The sequence below is a fragment of the Condylostylus longicornis genome, unplaced genomic scaffold, assembly GCF_029603195.1.
Source record: "Condylostylus longicornis isolate FDR11 unplaced genomic scaffold, ASM2960319v2 ptg000135l, whole genome shotgun sequence".
Classification (NCBI taxonomy): domain Eukaryota; kingdom Metazoa; phylum Arthropoda; class Insecta; order Diptera; family Dolichopodidae; genus Condylostylus; species Condylostylus longicornis.
In genome coordinates this window covers 15603845-15622541 of record NW_026578103.1, presented here as the reverse complement: position 1 = coordinate 15622541, position 18697 = coordinate 15603845, and the positions used below count along the sequence as shown (strand labels likewise).

General features: G+C 23.7%; 1 protein-coding gene across 1 annotated transcript in view; it reads right to left on the bottom strand.

Annotated features, from left to right (window-relative positions):
* Positions 1 to 12267, bottom strand: part of LOC129615471 (excitatory amino acid transporter) — a 32240-nt gene extending 19973 nt beyond the window's left edge. The window contains exon 1 of the mRNA XM_055530706.1: positions 11332 to 12267. The gene's annotated coding sequence lies outside the window, so the exon portion shown is untranslated. The remainder of the gene's footprint in view (positions 1 to 11331) is intronic.
* Between the last annotated feature and the right edge of the window lie 6430 nt (positions 12268 to 18697).

Genomic DNA, 18697 nt, shown 5'->3' with positions numbered 1-18697 from the left:
TTTTATCTTTCGTATGCAAAAACTTGTTTTTCGAAAAACGACTCAGTTTAAGAGATAGCTTGCCTTTAAAATATGTTATGTCACACTTTTGAATTATTTTGCTTTAAAAGAAGGTTAATTTACTCGAAACTTCTCGTGTCTTTAATTATTGAGAACTCAATAATAAAGGGTTATGCTAGATGGAACAAACACTTAAATTTTTTTCAGAATAAAATGCAAAATTATTAATTGTTTTAATGAAATCGCCATAGTTCGCTTCGAATTAGACAACTATTCAATTCCGTAATATAAATGAATAAATTGAGGTTTTTTTTTATAACACATAAAAATATATTTAAATGAAATGGAATATTTGCATTGATTATCATTTTTCATAGTATTTTAGGGATGGTATAAATTAATTATAATATTATCTAATTCTATACCCCACTATTTTGCAATATAATTATATTTCTTTTGCTTTGGAAAGTAATTGGAAGAATAATATTTCAAATGACTGCGTATTAATGCTAAGTTTATATTTTAATTTTCTTCATCTTTTTCTATACAAACGATGAATTTAATTCTATTTCAATCAGCATATTATGTGAGTATAGGTAAGGTTTCAATGCAGACCAACATATTATATAAATAAAACATGTTCTCATACACAATTTAAAAATTATATTTTACGCAGTAAATTGCGTTAAGAATCTATATTTATAAGCTGAATAAAATTTTCTAAACATTCTAGATAATTTGCGTTACGATTCTATTTTGATCATTGAATTTTATTCATAAGTTTTTATATACTATTGAATTAAATTTCTTCATAAATCAATTTTTCTAGAAAGTTTTTATATACATGTGCTCACAATTTTGAAGCATAGTAAATAAAATATGTATACATTTGTACATACAGTCTTATATATTTTTAAGCAATAATTATTAACAAAAATTTTCTTTATTTAATTGATTGTTTTGAATTAAATTTCACATAGAAACATTTAAACAGTAAAAACCAACTAAGAAAAAATGTATAAAGTTTATTGAAACCAAATAAATTTTCTAATAATCAAGCCGAAAAATTGTAATAATCAAATTTTCTAAATAATAATTAGGGTAACCAAAGTTTCCGTATTTGTATGGATTTTAAAAAGAAGTAAATGTTAGGGTTCGCTCATTTGCATACTCAATAGCTTATATTCTTGAAATCAATAGTTTAGATTCTGTATCGAAACCAAGGTGTTTCAAATGATTTTCGAATATCCCAAAATGTTCCACTCTTGGAAATATGGTAATTTTATATTAGAATCCAGTTGAATATCCTATCAATTTGATCATTCGGGAAGTAATTGTCTTGAATTTTCTCTAAATTGTTATTCTTTATCATGTAAGTATTAACATATTGCCTTACCATTTGGAACGCTAAGAAATAATGGTCTGAGATATAGACTAAAGTATATGTTTTCGATAAGGTTCGAATTCTGAGTCGATTTAGCCATGTCTGTCCGTTTGTTCGTCCGTCCCAACGACGATCCAAAAACTAATTGACCTAAGATCACCAAATTTTCACAATTGATTTCTTAGAGTAAATGTCAAAACTTTATTTGCTTATGATCGAGGTATTGATTCGTTCAGCTTTGGCATATTTGCTCGTCCATAGGGTAACAAATGCCTACGGCTTTCACAGAGTTGATATGCTTAACTCAATTTTAATTCGTTTTTAATTAGACCGTTTTACATTTTTAACGCCCAAATTTATGCAATATTTAATGGTCATTCATACTAAATATACAAATTCTAAAGTTACTGGCAAAAAATGCTTTTACACTGAAAAAAATTACTGTAACAGAGTGTGCCACCTTTCATTGAAATGTAAGATTTAAAAAATTTTAAACTGTTTTTGTTGATTATTATTCTAAAAAATATGTAAATTCGATTAATTTAGTTTGCTTAACAATTTTAAATTCTGTAATGCTGAGTTTTTGGAAAATAAATGATATGAGCAGAACTATAATAATAAATTAGAATTACATCTATAATTATATAGGCATAATTATTAATGCTGTTAAGAAAAGTGTTTATTGTGTTGCCAATCCGGAAATTATTGCAGTCTTCCTAGAGTACATACAATAGATTTTCACGAACATTTATACTACATTGTCTGAATATGAATAAATGAGAATGTTTCAGTAAAATTAACTTTAAAAATGATTAACATTTTTGTAAATCTGGTAACTTTAAATATTTATAGTATACATATATAAAATCAATTTATCAACAAAAAGAAAAAAATTTGCATTTCGTTTGACAACATAACAAAATTACTAATGATTCTGGAGAATGAGTTTTATCAACAATAAATAATTTTAACTAAAAACAAAGACAAAAAAAGAAAAAAGCAATAATTCGTACCATGGTATTGATTAGAACAATATTAGATATACATAGTTTTCTTTTTCTTATAAGCTATCAAACTATTTATTTATAAAAGAAAAACCCAACATATAGAAATTATGGTAAAGAAATACAATGAAAGTTTGTCCTTGACAAAAACGAATTTATTTATATAACATGAAATTATATTACGCGTATCATTCTTAAAGTACTTAAATAAAAATAATAACAACATAAAAATAATGGGAGTTTGGGTAGTTTTTTTTCTGTGTATAGAAGGGTTGACAAGAAATTCCAACGCTATTTCATATACTGACATAAAAATTTTATTGTTAATGTTAAAATACAAATAAGTATACAATATCGTATAGGAATATAAGTATAACGGGTATCATGAAATTCATTAAATATTCAAAATCGATAACTACTAAATTATATACATGGGATTTTGTCAAAAAATTGTCATTATACATAAAACTAATAATAATTTTATTTATAAACTTTTCGATTCTATTTAAAGAAAATGGAGTGAGATTATTTGATTCAAATTAAACTTCTTAAATATTTTATGACTATGTTAATGCGTAAATTGATAAATTTATTATTGTTATTTGAAATCAAATGCTATAAAAGCATATTATATATGTATGTAAAGAAATTTGATTTAAAATTTTTGTTAAGTATAGTTATTGTTTTTATTTTCATAAAAGCTGTAATTATAATTTTAATTTTCAGTTGAATTTTTTCCCAAATTATCATAAAATTGAATTTACGTATGAATGCATGTAGTAAATAGTTTGATTGTAATTATTTTTCGGCACTAGATTTGTTCGAAATCAAAATTTTATTAATTGATACAAAAGTTAAGTTTATAATTTCCAAATGAAATAAAAATATAAAAACTTATATTACTTTTTATTTTTTGGCCTTGGCTTGCCATTATGAAAGCATATGTTTGAAACAATGATTAAATTTTTTTAAATTTTCCAGAAACATGAAAAGAAAACTCTGCAATTTCTCAAAAATTATTATTCATGATATTTACAATCACATGAATTAAAAATTTCAAAAAAAATATTTTGGATACAGTAAGAAGGTGGATAAAAGAGCAATTTCTATTGTAATTGAACCATTTTAATAGCAAAAAATTTAATTTCTCTGTAATAATTAAATCAAATTTGGCAATTGATTTCTTCAGATTTTTTTTCACATACTTTTAATAGCAATCAATTTTCATACTAATTAATTAGAAATATTTTATTTTAATATTTATTGATGAAAGTTGATATTTTCTGGCAAAATTTATAGCAAAAGTACTGTCAGAATTCATATTACAAAATTATCAAAAACGCTCTTGTATGCAGGAACCGACATAATTTTCACTTAAATTACAATATTACAAAAAATTTTGAATAAAAATTTAAAATTTATTTATGTATGTATACGAGTATTATATTTACTCATTATGATATGGTGTTCTTTGATATTCTTTAAAAAAAAATTCATATTCCATAAAAAAAAATTGAAAATATAAGCATTTTAAATGCTTAAGACATCTAAAAATTCCTTCATAAACCAATAACAATTTATCAAGAATTTAACCTCTAATTGTAACGTACTCATAGTATCCTTCAAAATTTTTACCATTTAAGTTATTATGTTATTTATGTTATTATAAAAGTTTAAAATAAATTAAAAATTTTTTTTCCAAAATCTTTCGAAAGACTCAATAATATTGAAGAATATTAAATATGTATGTACACATATATAGTCAATTATAATCATGTAGTCATTTATGTATAATATTAATCACATTAATAAAATCAAATGACCTTCACATAATGTGAAATATGAAAATGAAAAGGAAAAAGAAAGACGAGAGAAAAAAAAAATTACATTTATAGTGAGTGGAAAATTTCCAACATTATTGGATAAATGACAAAAAGATACTTAATTTATACACAAAATATTCATATATGTACATATTTATAGATACACACATATCATGCATATATTTTTAATGTTAAACCAATTTATATTATAATATACTATACACACACATATGCATGTACATTATGCACTTTATATGTGTACGTAAAATATGCGATGGTAAAATAAAAGAGAAAGCAATTAGATCAACGGAAAGCAAGAAACGAAAATATATGAATAAAATATCACAATATATTCAGAGTTTCATATACTTATTATAGCATTGAACAAGATCAAATGGCATTCTTTAGAGAGCATAAATTTTAAATTTAATAGTCATATAACTATATTTATGTATATATAGAAATGGTTGTGTTGTATGAACAAAAATAACATTTTCTTCTTATAATTTGTAAAATAAGAAAACATCATCTGAAATACGTTGTGACTCTTTATACATTTATATGCAAAACAAGTGACTCCAAATTAATTATTATAATAAAATTTACCATTTTATATTATTTAACATTAATACCAAGAGTATGTAGTGTTAATGATGAGAGATACAACAATATATAGTATATATAAACAGTTGAATATCAAAATTTAAAGTTAAAAAACAAATCTGATCACAGCACATAACCGATCGCGATCTGTATTGTCTAGTTTTGTGAAAGTGTTACATAAGATTATAAAAATGCCTTTTGAACAATTTTTTCTAGTTTTTAAGGTTCTTTTAAATTTGGTTCTTAGTAAAGTTTCGCTTTAGTTTCGGTAACAACCCGAGCTTAAATATCAATTTTCAAGAAATTCCATTAATTAGTTCCGTAGATATGATAAAAAATATAAAATCGGCCCCTACTTCGGTTTCCGAACGCTGATTATTTTTCTTTATATGTGCAAAAATCTAAAATTGGCCCGCCAAAAAATCCAGTTTCCAAGGCCTGATATATCCCAAAAATTGATCAGTGACATAGCCAAAACAAACTCACATATAAAGTTTCATGAAAATCGGTTTAGCCGAACTTGAGATAAACACGTGTCCACACTGACACACAGACCGATGGGTTGCTAAAAATAGTTTCTTAGAGATGTGCGTTCCCACTGAAAACTCGATATGCAAAATTTGTTGTCATCACATAACCTACCTTATTGTATACAATGCGGTTGGTAAAAATGACGAAGGCGTACATTTCGTGCTATTGTATATTATCTTGTTATATCATTTTTACGATATTTCGTGTTGTGGAAATGATATTGTAAATGGTATATAATTCAACATGAAATTCGTTCTCTGCGTTATTATTTTATAAACGTTATTGATTGATTGAGGATTTCTTATGGCAATTTAATACCTATATAACAATATATGTTTTTCCTAAATATAAATATTTACAACTCTTACATACAAATGCGTTAGGACATGTAATCGGATAAGTGCTTTATGTTTTAAAATACCAAACTCACGGATAAATATTTTGTGTTTAAAATATTAAAAAAAAATCATTTAACTGAAAGAACTTAGAAGTTTTAACGTATTAAATTAAAAAATTATTTAGTTTTAACTTTATATACATAGGTGTGTACGTATAACGTATAGTTATACTCAGTTATACTTCATTCAGTTATACTATATGTATTCAGTTATACTTTAAGATATAGGTAGAAAATTTCCATATGTCAAGGTATCACTTACTTGCATAGTATTTATAAAATATACAATCAACTGCATTAAAAAAATATCATGCAATTGCATTCGTAACGTAAAACACATTTTAAACTACGCCAATCTAAAACCAAATATGGAAAATCAAAGTAAAAATCTCAATATTTAAATTTATATACCGTGAGGTTAATGCTACAACTAGATAACTCGAAAATTTTATATTTTTAAATAATTCATCTAGGCGCCATAAAATCGAATGCTCTTTCATCTGCGACCAATATCTAAGCTTAAAAATATTCTTAAATATCGGAAAAAGATAATACCAAAACTAGATATCTTCATGATAATTTATTAGTTATTGTTAAATCTTTAAAAGTACATATCTCTAAACCAATAATTGCGAGTTATCTAGTTGTAGCATTAAACTCACGATATGAAGATTAATTTTCACTTCTATACAACAGGATTACCATATAAGAAACAGGAATTTCGTACACAACTTTCTTATTTTATAAATAAAATATGACAATTTTGAAGCATGAAAAGTGACCGCACAGTATTATTGTACAGTAGCTTTAACCGCACAGTATTATTGTACATATGTACATATTTGTGCATATATTCATACATATATATATGTAACTACATAGTCTAAAATTTTCTATTTAGTTTACACGTTTTACCGTTTTCATTTTTGTGTTTTTTATAGAACAAATTAGCTTTCTTTTTATTTTTCAATTCATTTGCCGCTTAAATCCTCTTAGTCTTATTCCCTTACCTCTTTATTTATACTTATATGCATATGTTTTTATTGTAATTCTTCCATTTTACATCTTATCCTACAATTTTACATGCATACAAGCATATTAATAAATTATACAGTTGTAATTGTAAAATGTAATTTAGAAAAAAAATTAGAAATATTGGGTTAAAAATAGCAATTTTTTATTTGCTTGTTTTTCTCTATATATTCTTAAGCACTTTTCCAAAAAAAATTAAAAAACAAAAGTGCTTATTAGTTTCACTCTGTCCGTCTGTGGACGTGTTTACAAAACTTCTACACTCTTGAAGATAGAAATATAGATCTTTGCAAGAAACTTATTTCCGTAGAAGGACATTTTTACCCACCTTCCCTCCTTTAAAAGTTATACCCTGAAATCCTAAAAACGCCATTTTTAACTATTTATTGCAGTGAAACTATAAGCATTTTTCAAATTTTGTAACGTAGAAATATAATAGCAGGCTTCTTCCATCACGTTATACCATACTTAAATTTTAATAAAACAAGATGGCCGTTAAAATTTACTGTCATCTAAAGTCCGTTTTTTACCAAATTTTTGATGTGGTTTTTCTTCAAGGCTGTAGGAGGCTGAAATTTTAGTACCTTTTAGAAACTAACAAAAAGTTCATTTCGTTAGATGACAATTTTTTTCCATTTCTACCCCCCTCTCAAGTTATCGCCTCTTGAAATTTATAAGATTTGAATTTTTGACGTCTTATATTTCCGAAACCCCAAGGTTTTTTAAATTTCTATAAACGCAAAGAGCTCACAGTGAATCCCATGACATTGAAAAATGTAATTATTTTTCTTAACTTACGCAATTAAACCTTAAAGTCAAGCATTGTGTTAACACCTATTTAAATTTATTTTTGCTTTATTTCAAAGACTGTATAAATAGTTCATCCTAAATATATGCAATTCTTAATTAAATAGTTTGGTATATGAATAAAAGTATGTAATTTAAATAGTGTAGTAGGTATACATAGATTGTTTTTAGAAGCAGTATTTACACTTGTTAAGGGAAAACTGCTACAATACAAACCATTGGTTTGATTCAACTTTATTTATTTTAACTAAGATGTAAACATTCATGGCAAAAAACTTTAACAAAAATGTATGCAAAAATTAAAAAAAGAAAAGAAAATAATCAAAAAAGTTCAGCGAAAAAATTTGTTTTATTCTGAACTTTTACGCCAATTCTTATGAAATGCTTGTTTCTCACAAGGGCATTAAAATAACATACAAAAATGCTATAAAGGCGATAAAAAAATTTTTATTTTGGCTAATAATCTAAAACAAGAATAACCAAAAAAAAATTCTAATTAATTCGAATTGAACTTTTAAATTTTAAAAATATTTATATAAAGTAGATAATGTTCGGGTTTTACAGATTTTTAATTTTTTTTTTTAAATTTTTATTCTTAATTAAATTCTATAATTATAAATTATAAAGAGAGATTCCCTCCCATAATTTTCATAAAATATTCATTTAAATAGCCATTCCGCACATAATAATTTTTATTTCATATGTATGTACTCGTATCTGTGTGTGTACTAATGCCAGAAATATTTAAACTAATCTGTTTGTGTTTTATTTTAACGCCTTTAACTAATCGATTCATCAAACGTGGGCATTCTTATATTTTAAAATATTGTAAAGAAGGAAGAAAATAATTAAAATTATGCATGTTTCGTCCTTGAATTCGTGCAACATTTTATAATAAAAATTATTTATTTATTTTTTTTTATGGATGTGTAGGTTTAGATGTTTGAATGTATATGTTCTAATCGAATTTAATTGTAATTTTTATTTCGAAATTTTTTAATGATGAAGTTGATTTTTTTATTTCTTTCTTTCAAAATTTTTAATAGTTTTTCTCTTTTTAGTTTATTATTGTAAATATTATTCGAATTTACTTACGTGATCAATAAATGCCGGTTGTAAATATTATACATATGCAAATTTACATAATGTAAAATATTCATCGTGTGAGTTATGTACATACCTTATAATATGACTACTTACACATTCATAAATATAGTGTGCATAAATATATGTAATTTTGACAATAATATTCAAAATTTTTTTCATAGGTAAATAAGTGATGAAATTCTTTAAAATATTTTGAATGACATGGTGGGCAGAATGGAATGACAAAAAAATAAAAATTAAAATTTTTTAATCATTTTTTCTTATTTTAGCCAATTATACACAATTTTTAATAGAAATATAAATGAGTGTATTGCGTAATTAAAATAGAAATGATCAAAATTTGATTAACAATATCGTATATTTGGGAGAAAACTATAAGAATTTAAAAAATGTTGTGTATATATATGTCAAGGAGTAGGCTAATGTAGTATAGAAGGATAATGTAGGCATTTTAAATGAAAATGCAGTTTGCTCGTGTCAAAGTCAAAATTTTATTTAAATTTTGGAAATGTAAATGAACATAACTTTTGCGACGGAAGAATTGGGTGGGCGCAATCGAGTCATCCATGTGCTGGATGACGGACCATGTGGGCTTAGAAGGAAATGAGGCAGCTGGCGCATCCGAGGGGACAGCGGCTAACACACCCCACCTATTAGGCTATTCGATAGGAACTAAGAAAGAAATAAGAGAAGGAAATGAGGCAGCTGGTGCGTCCGAGGGGACAGCGGCTAACACACCCCACCTATTAGGCTATTCGATGGGAACTAAGAAAGGAATAAGAGAGAAGATGGTCGGCGCACTGGAGGAGTTTGCGGGGTTGCGACAGACTCAAAAGCTTTTAGGAGATTATAACCAGAAGCGTTTCAAGAAGATCATAGGATCGGGAAAGAATAAGGTAAGAATCTTCACCGGACCGGGGTGTGATCGTGACACTGCAGACTTAGTGTGCACCTTAGCAGCCTAGGCATAGAAAGTTTGGATACTTGCAGATTCTGTTAGCAGAATGAAAAGCAGGATAGAACGCCTTCTGCCAGAGTGTGATGCGCTCGTTCATATTAGAAGAGAAATACTGAGGATTCGGTTTTGCTCTCACGGCGATGGAGTTGTGGTCTTCCGAACCTCACACGGTGCTTTTACGAGTTTATCAGTAGGGTAGGTCTCGCCCGGCTGCTGTGGGGCATGCCCCGCACTCAGAGGGGGGGCACGATTGATCCTGATATGACAAAATTTAGCAGATTTTCAACAAAATTTTTAATAATTTTCCCGGAATATTAATAATAATAAAGTGTATTGTCAGTTCGTTTATTCGTCCGTATAAATTTTCGTCAAGTATTTTTGTTTTAAGTTTTCCAGTCTCCTATTTCATAAAAACCTTCATTGTCTTCATTGAATTACTTAAATAATACAATTTTTACATTGAAATTTACTATTTTTAATTTTTCGACCAGCTATGTGATATGGTCATATTTTTAGTATGTGACATACAATTTGATTTATATTAATTTAGTAGATAATATATAAATTCGATGGTACTTTAACAATATAAATTTTGGATTAATTTATATTCATACTTCGTATTTTTATATAAACCCTATATATTTTAAATTAAAGAAATCTTAAAAGTCAAATAAGATGAAATCAATTTGTTTTCGTACAGTAAATTGTATTATTTATGTACATATATGGCTGAATTCCAAATTATTAATAATGCTTGTTGATTCCAATTTATTATTTTGATTAAAGTTAAATATAATCATAATGGAATATTAATTAGAATAATATTTATTAAATTAAAATTATGTTATGATTTTAATACTTATTTACGATTCATTAATTTATTTTACATTTGAAAAATTCAAACTAAAAATTTGTACTTATTTTAATTATTCAATTAAACTAATTACATTTTAAATTATTTATTAATATTATTAAATTTTATTATTTTGGTATTTTATTATTATACTAAGTTGTTCCGTGTTTTTGAAAAAAAAAAGAAAACCTTTGAAATAATTATTGAAAAAGCGAATTATGAAAAATTAATTGAATTTGATTATTAAACATAATAATAACGCTTAAATGACAAAGAGTGTAACTGCAAAGTTCGGATTTTTGAGTAATTAATTAAAAATTAAAAACATTTTTTAATTTCATTGCTACAAAAATTTTTTATACTTCAAATGAAAATAATTATAATAATTTTTAATTTTAAATTTAAATATTTTACAATTTTTTATCAAATTTTAAAAAAACTTAATATAAGCGGTAACAATATAGTTAGTTAATTAATTAAAAAATTAGTTTTCACTGTGTTCATATTGTGATATTTCAATTAACAATTTGAAATTAAAACTTAATATTTGATTTTATATGAATGAACGAACCTCGACAACTGAATACATTACTAAAACATTGCACAATCGTTACATATTGTAGTAATAGGTCAACCGGAAAACCGGTTTATACATATTCGAGTTTTCATTATACATATTACTGGAATCATAACTCTATAATTAATTAATCATTTAGCCGTTTGAAGCGTTATTATTTTAATAAATATTGAAATTAATGTTAATATGAACGAAAATTTAATTATAGAAAATGAATTCAACTAGAATAAGTATTAAAAATAAAAATTCTCTTACCTGTTTTATCTTTTGGAACACCGTTTTGTATGTTTTTATTAGCTTGTTCTCCCTTTTTTAAGAATATATGAAATCTAATGTACAAGTAATTTTTTAATTTATATTAATTTTAATATTAATTATTTTTATTTTAATTTATTTTATACATATATTTTAATTTACGATTTCCCGCTGTCTTCTTTGTTGTTTTTTCCTTTCTTTGAAATATTCTAACTATAAACTAATTGTTTAAAATAAAAATTAAATTGAATAATTCGACTAAAAAGCGTTTCCGAAATTCAAATCACAGTTTCTCACATTTATATGCATAAATCATTTATATTTTTTAATATAAGCCTTTTTGATATAATTTGATAATTGTATAAATTAACGAAGTCAAGATATTAGTTTCCAATATACATAAGATTGAAATTTTTGTTCTCCAGTAATATCAGTTAGCATTAGATTATAAATTTTGAATGAATTTTGTTTTTTTAAATTGGATGTGTTGAAACACAGCTTATAAAACCAGATCGCAAAAATCAAAATAAAAAACCGAAACAAAATTTGTTTTGTAATAAATTATTTTTTTTTTATAATTACACCATTTATTTATTTACATATATAATATATAGGTAGGTAAGTAAAGGTTAAGGTAAATATGCAAATCATTAATATATAAATTTTATTTATAAAATATCATTAAAAAATATTCACACAGAATTCTATATATATATATATATAGAGAGAAGAAAACACTAAATGAAAATCTTAGAATGTAAATTTAAAAATCTTTTTAACATTTTATAATTTAATTGCATAAAATTTCCAACGAATTTCTTTTGAGTACCCGTTGTAATAAGATTTCCTTTCAAAATTTTCACTTTAATATTTTTTTTATTTTACTTGTTGTTTTTTTTTTCTTCTTTTGTTTAGAATTCGGTTTTTTGACTTTTCTAACTTTTATATACTAAATTAAATATTTTTATTTCAGAAAAAATTTTTTTTTTAAATAACTTTAATTTTTTTTCAATAATTCCGAAATTTATTTTTAATTTCAAAGTAACAAAATATTTTTTAATTTACAAAAATTTATTTTATTTATTTTTATATAATTATTTTTTTTTTTTTTTTAATAATAATTTCAATTTATTTTCTCTTATTCACTTATTTAAATTCAACTGAACAAACGATGTCTTTTAAATGATCTTTTATAATAATATGAAAATATTTTATTTTATTTTATTCTATAACTTGTACATATACGATCTAGTAGTATATTTATTTTTTTTTTTTAATTATTGTATCCCTTTAATTGATCAACTCCTTCCATTACCAGAGAGCTCAGCACATATACAATTTATGATGATAATATTTTAATTTTTAATAAAATATAAACTGTTATATTGTTATAAATATATAGCTTCTTTATTTATAATAATATGTTATATAAATTTACGTATTATATTTGTTATATTCTCTATATATGTTATGTACGTAAATAATTTTTAATATTATTAAATTATAAAATAAGCATATTAGAAAAAAATGTAAGTAGAATTATTGTCAAATCGGTGAAATCGTTCAATTCACTTCTTTTAATGTATACACACCATCACCTGGAATAAGGAAACTGAAATGAAAAAAATAAAACATAAAATAAAATAAATAAATGTATAAAAAGAATAAAAAAGAAGAAAAATACTGTTTTCCCTTTATAATCAATAATGTTATTGCAATTTTTCTTCATTATATTTTTTTTTTTTTATAAATAAAACGTAAATTTTTGTATTGTAATTACATCTATTTATGTGTGTGTGTGTATGCGATGTATTTAAGCGTATTTAAATGTCAATTTTATGGCATGCATTTTATAAATATGTGTGTGTGTGATTAAGAATATCTACATATATATATATATATGATGTTGGTGTGTGTGTGGTAATAGAAAAAGGTAAAAATAAATTACAGAAAAGAAAAAAACAAAATTTAAGCCAATAACAGTTTAAAAACAAAAATAAAAAAAGAACACTACGTAATTGGGTATTTATGACTATTTGTTTTTATTTCTTTTTTTATATACCACATACATACATATTATATATTTTATGTAATAAGACATATAAATTTTTATTTTGTTCGAAAATAAAATTTATTTTATAACTTATTAAATTAATATCTACTCATTTATTTAATTTTTTACTTATTAAGTATTTTTTTTTATTATTATTATTTAATTATAATGCGCAGTTTTTTTTAATTAATTTATTTTTAATATTTTGTTTAAAATATTAATTATCAATATTATATCTATTAAAAATATTTTTCAGTACTTTATAAATATATTGAGATAATCAGTTTTTTAATAAATAATCTTTTAGAATTTAATCAATTGATATTTTCAGATCAATCATTATTACTACTAAATTAGTGAGAGAACAGAATAGTGAGAGTAAACAATAAATTATCTTGCAACGTAATATTAAGAATGAATTATAATAAATTTAAATATCAAAGATTTACGTTTTATTTTCTATATATAAATTAGTAAAACCATCTACCGAAATGAATATGCGTTATTACTTTTCTCAATTATAATACAGTTGCTAGTTTTTATAGGTTAGGGTTAAAATTTTATGCGTCAGGTAAATTTATTTGGTAAAAATTTGGAAATCTTATAAATGTAATACAGAGTAGCTATTTATAAAAATTCACGTTTGTGTTGTCATCTTCTTTATTACTTGAAATATTTTTGCGTATGCATACAATCTTTTAATTAACCATATAATCGCAGTATAGGGTTAAATAATTTAAAATAAAGATTAATTTTATTAAAATTTATTTGATTTTTTTATATAAATTAAAAACCGGAAAAAAATTAATTATGTGAGAAATCCATATTATATAATAATATTTGATAAAAATTATTTTTGTTGGGATACAATAGATCTTAACTAATTTAAACTTAAGTATTAAGTAAAAACTTAAGTATTTTAATTTTGTGACTTACTTGTAGGCAGTCTAAAATATCAATATGTACATAATACTTATGTATTTGAAATTAAATTCTTAGCAAATTTTTATAATAGCTTTTGAACAGAACTGCAAGAAAATTTCCAGTTTTTTTGTTATCAGTTTCGAAAGTGAAATTCCGAATTTACAAAATGATAATCATTTAAAAATTTAAATTTGATAAACATGAGCCGAAAATTTTATATTTCTCAAATAAATTTAAAAATATTATCAAAGAATACAAAAATAGAAAAAGAATATACAAAGTAACTTTCCCTTTTTGTTAGGGACTTGATTTATTCATTTAATACTATGGTTTAAGCAAACTATGTACTATATTAGAATAAGGATTTTTATGATGAATCATCTATGATGCAAGTAAAACAATATTATAAAACTAAACTAATAATAATGTTAATTTTACTACCATGCTTATTGTAAAATATTCAAAATGATAAAACAAATATTTTTACATAAATAATAAAACAGTAATGTACACTCTAATGATAAGACCTTAAAATTATGCATGCATAAGTAATAAAAAAATTTAAATCTGTTTTATGGTGGAAACATGCAACCTTGAAAAAAAGAGATCCATAATTGTTAGATAAAATTTGTAATCAGCACGTTGTAGATATTATATTCAGTTAACATGTAAAATGTTGTAAAACAAACTAGGTAATTTAGATTAAGTACATATGTATATATAATATATTTACTAGGATTATTAAAATTAAATTTAGATAAGAAATTTGAGAAAATTTTTAGTAAAATCTAAACTAAATAAGAATTCCCAATTTACTGAAGAAAAATACCCAGTACAATAATATTGTATATTGGTAATTGCAATATTCCTTAAACACGCAATTATTCAAAAACCAAGTACTCCTACATATATCTTAAATCTTGCTAAATTGAAAAATTTGGCCTCGAATCGGTATAATTAAAAATTTATTGATTCATCATTTCAAAATAGAAATCTATTAATTATAATTTAATTTTAATTTTTCATTATGATAATTAATGTTAGTAATTTTATGTTTAAAAATGCAAATAGTTTAATTATTTAACATTTTAAAGAAATGACTAATAAATACTTTCTTTATAAGAATTTCAATTTATTAGTAAAATAAATAAAATTTAAAAATAAAGAAATAATTTGCAAATTACCCAATATAATTTGACATAATTTTTTTTTTATATTTTATTATTTATTTTGGAATTAGACCGTATAACAAAATTTGGTTTTTTGAAATGAGAATCAAGTGTGCGTACATTTATATGTGTATATTATATTATATATGCATATATCACCATGCTAAACTGAATTTGGACGTAAATATGTATATTTCACCGAAAGTGTATTAGAAATCTAGAAATTTTTGAATTCCTAATATTTCGAGTACATTAAGTTTAAAATTTAGAATTTCATTTTAAAATGAACTGTCAGCTTGTTATACTTTAAGCCCGAAGAGGCCCGAAATATATATAAAGAACAAAATAACGAACTTCTAAAATAAAATTTGACAATATTGTTGCCTCTTTAACTATAGATAAAAGTGTATCAAATATTTGGGTACAGAATGTAAATTTTAATTTATTTTCGTCAAGTGTGTATATAATTATTTTGAAGGAAAACATGACTTCATATTATATAATAAACAAACCCATATTTTAGACAAATACAATACAAAATATTTTACGTAATCGTGACGTTGAACGTACATACCAATACATCAGCTACTTTAAAATTTATAATTATAAATAGGATGATTCCAAAACAAATTTCAAAGTATTAAATATTGACGAAAAAATATCAATTAAAATTGGACGTGTTTGACGCATCAATATATATATGAATAAAAATGGCTATTTTATTGTCATCAATACTTAAAATAGCCTAAAGTGTTTTCATATACAATAATTGAGCACCTATACGAATTTATATGTTTACCTAAAATGCCGTCTTTTTAAGGTTAAATTCAAACAAATTCATTATTAACATTATAACTATAACAGTATCCATTTATGTACATACATACTTGTTATACATAATTTTCTGTGTTCAATATTTGGGTGAAATTGGTTTTTCGCCAAAAAAAAATTAAAGAACAATATTTTGAACACGACACAAAAAAAAAACAACATGAAAATAATTAAAACCCATTCATTTGTTCTTAAACTAAATGTTTCCTCTTTATTTCATTTTATTTTATTTTATTTTATTTTTTTTGTCATTTCTAAAATATAACAAAAAATATGTTCTGATTATATTTTTGTTATATAAATTTTGTTATATTGGCAAAATGTATTTAATTTTTCTAATGAATATGTATATAAATATTTTTTTGTTGACTGACGTTAAAACGTCATCTTCTCGTACAAACAATTGGTATGGAAAACGTCATTTTAACGTCACATGTTTCAGTAAAATTTCAGTTGATTGGCATTGATAACAATGCTTAAAAGATTAAGTGCCCCCGCACGAGCAGATTTGCTTTTAATACATATTAAACAATATATAATGACATATATATTACATATTCATTGCATTTCATAAATCTGGAGTATATGTATGAATATGTATTCAAGTGATGCGTTTTCTTCGGGTTTGGAGTCATGGTAAAAATTTTCAAATTTCCGAGAAGTCATGAAGTAAGCTTAAAATCGATTACAAGATTTATTTCGAACACATACTTATAGGCAACACGGCAAGTCTAAATAAAAACGTGGATAAAAAAATGTCAAATATAAAATTCAGTGGAAAATAATTTTTTCATTATTTAATTATTTTTAAACAACTTAATTCTCATCTTAAATAATTTATACAGAAATTATTTTTAATTTTTTATAATTTAAAATAATTTCTTTTTATGACAATTTAATTATTTCTAAAGCTTAAATTCAAAATAACATTTTTTTTGTTAAATTAAATATTGGAGAAATTATTATTCACGTGCCTTTTCTATGTATTAAGTTTTTATTTGTATATGTTTAAATTTATAAATAATATGTTATGATATATAATATATATATACATATGTACATTACATGCGCTGATTTTTGTATCTGTGATAAGTTAAAATTTTTGTTTAATCGACATTCTTAAAATAATTTCACTATATTGTTAATTAATACATATATGTATATATATCTTAAATAAATTTATATGTAGTTAAATGAGTTACAGTGAAACTTCAATTGTACGAACACACAGTAATCAAGGTAGTCTATAACACCGAATTTCAAAATGAAAAACACTTTATTTTGCCGTATCGTAAGTTTTCAAAACTAAAAAAAAGGAAAAATGCATAGCTGCAAATGAAAATGATGCTAATTGGTATTTAAAAATTATTTTAAGATCAAAACTGTGTAATTATCAAAAATTTATATTTTAAATTTTAAATTTTATATTAGCAGTGTTAACTTTGAAGGGAATTAGGTTTCGTTCTGCATTACATACGAACTTTTGTTTAACAATTTCGTCTTATCTAAATTTAACTGTGAATAATATATCCATAATTAATAATACACAAACGTACGTAGGATGGAATTATAAAAAAAAATTTTAATACACTGATTACAAACTGATCAGCTAATTAACTATAATAATGTAAAATTAAAATGGCAAATGAAAAGCTTTAGTAAAAGAAAACTATTATTAAATTGAATATTGTCGACCTTGAAGAATTTATTGAACTTTTTGTGTGTTTCCCATATATGGAGTATGTTTGTTTTATGCATTTTGATATTTCTGCTTATGTTTCAAATAAACAAGTAAAAATTTCTGTCACTTCGCTTTCTCATAACCTGTTTAAGAAAAGTCGTTTTCAATAGTGCTTTTTTTTAAATAATTTTAAGTTAACAGCAGAAATTTATAAATGGATTGTATTTCTGTCATATGGGGTTATTAGCTCTCGAACTAATTCACTATATTAAGTAAATTTCATACAATAACAATAAAATATCTTCTGGCACTTTATATCTGGCTAGCGAATTTTTTTCTCCGACATACTTTTCAAAAATAAAATAATCGTCGGTCATTAGAATTAAAATAGCCTGTTTGGTACTTTTTAGCATTTTTCCAAAAAAATTTTTGAAAAAATGCTTGAAAATTTGAAAAAATCACTCTGCCCATTCGTCCGTCCGTCCGTCTGTGGGCATGTTTACAAAACTTCTTTACACTTGAATAAAGGAAACTAAAATTTTATATGTACATAGATCTTATGCAAGAAACTTATTTCCGTAGAAGAAAATTTTTACGTCTAGCAGTTAAACCCTAAAAATGCTACGTTTTAACTATTCAATACAGCGAAAATATAAACATTTTTTGATTGCACACGCAAAACAGTAATGGTAAGCTTCTTCTACCTGC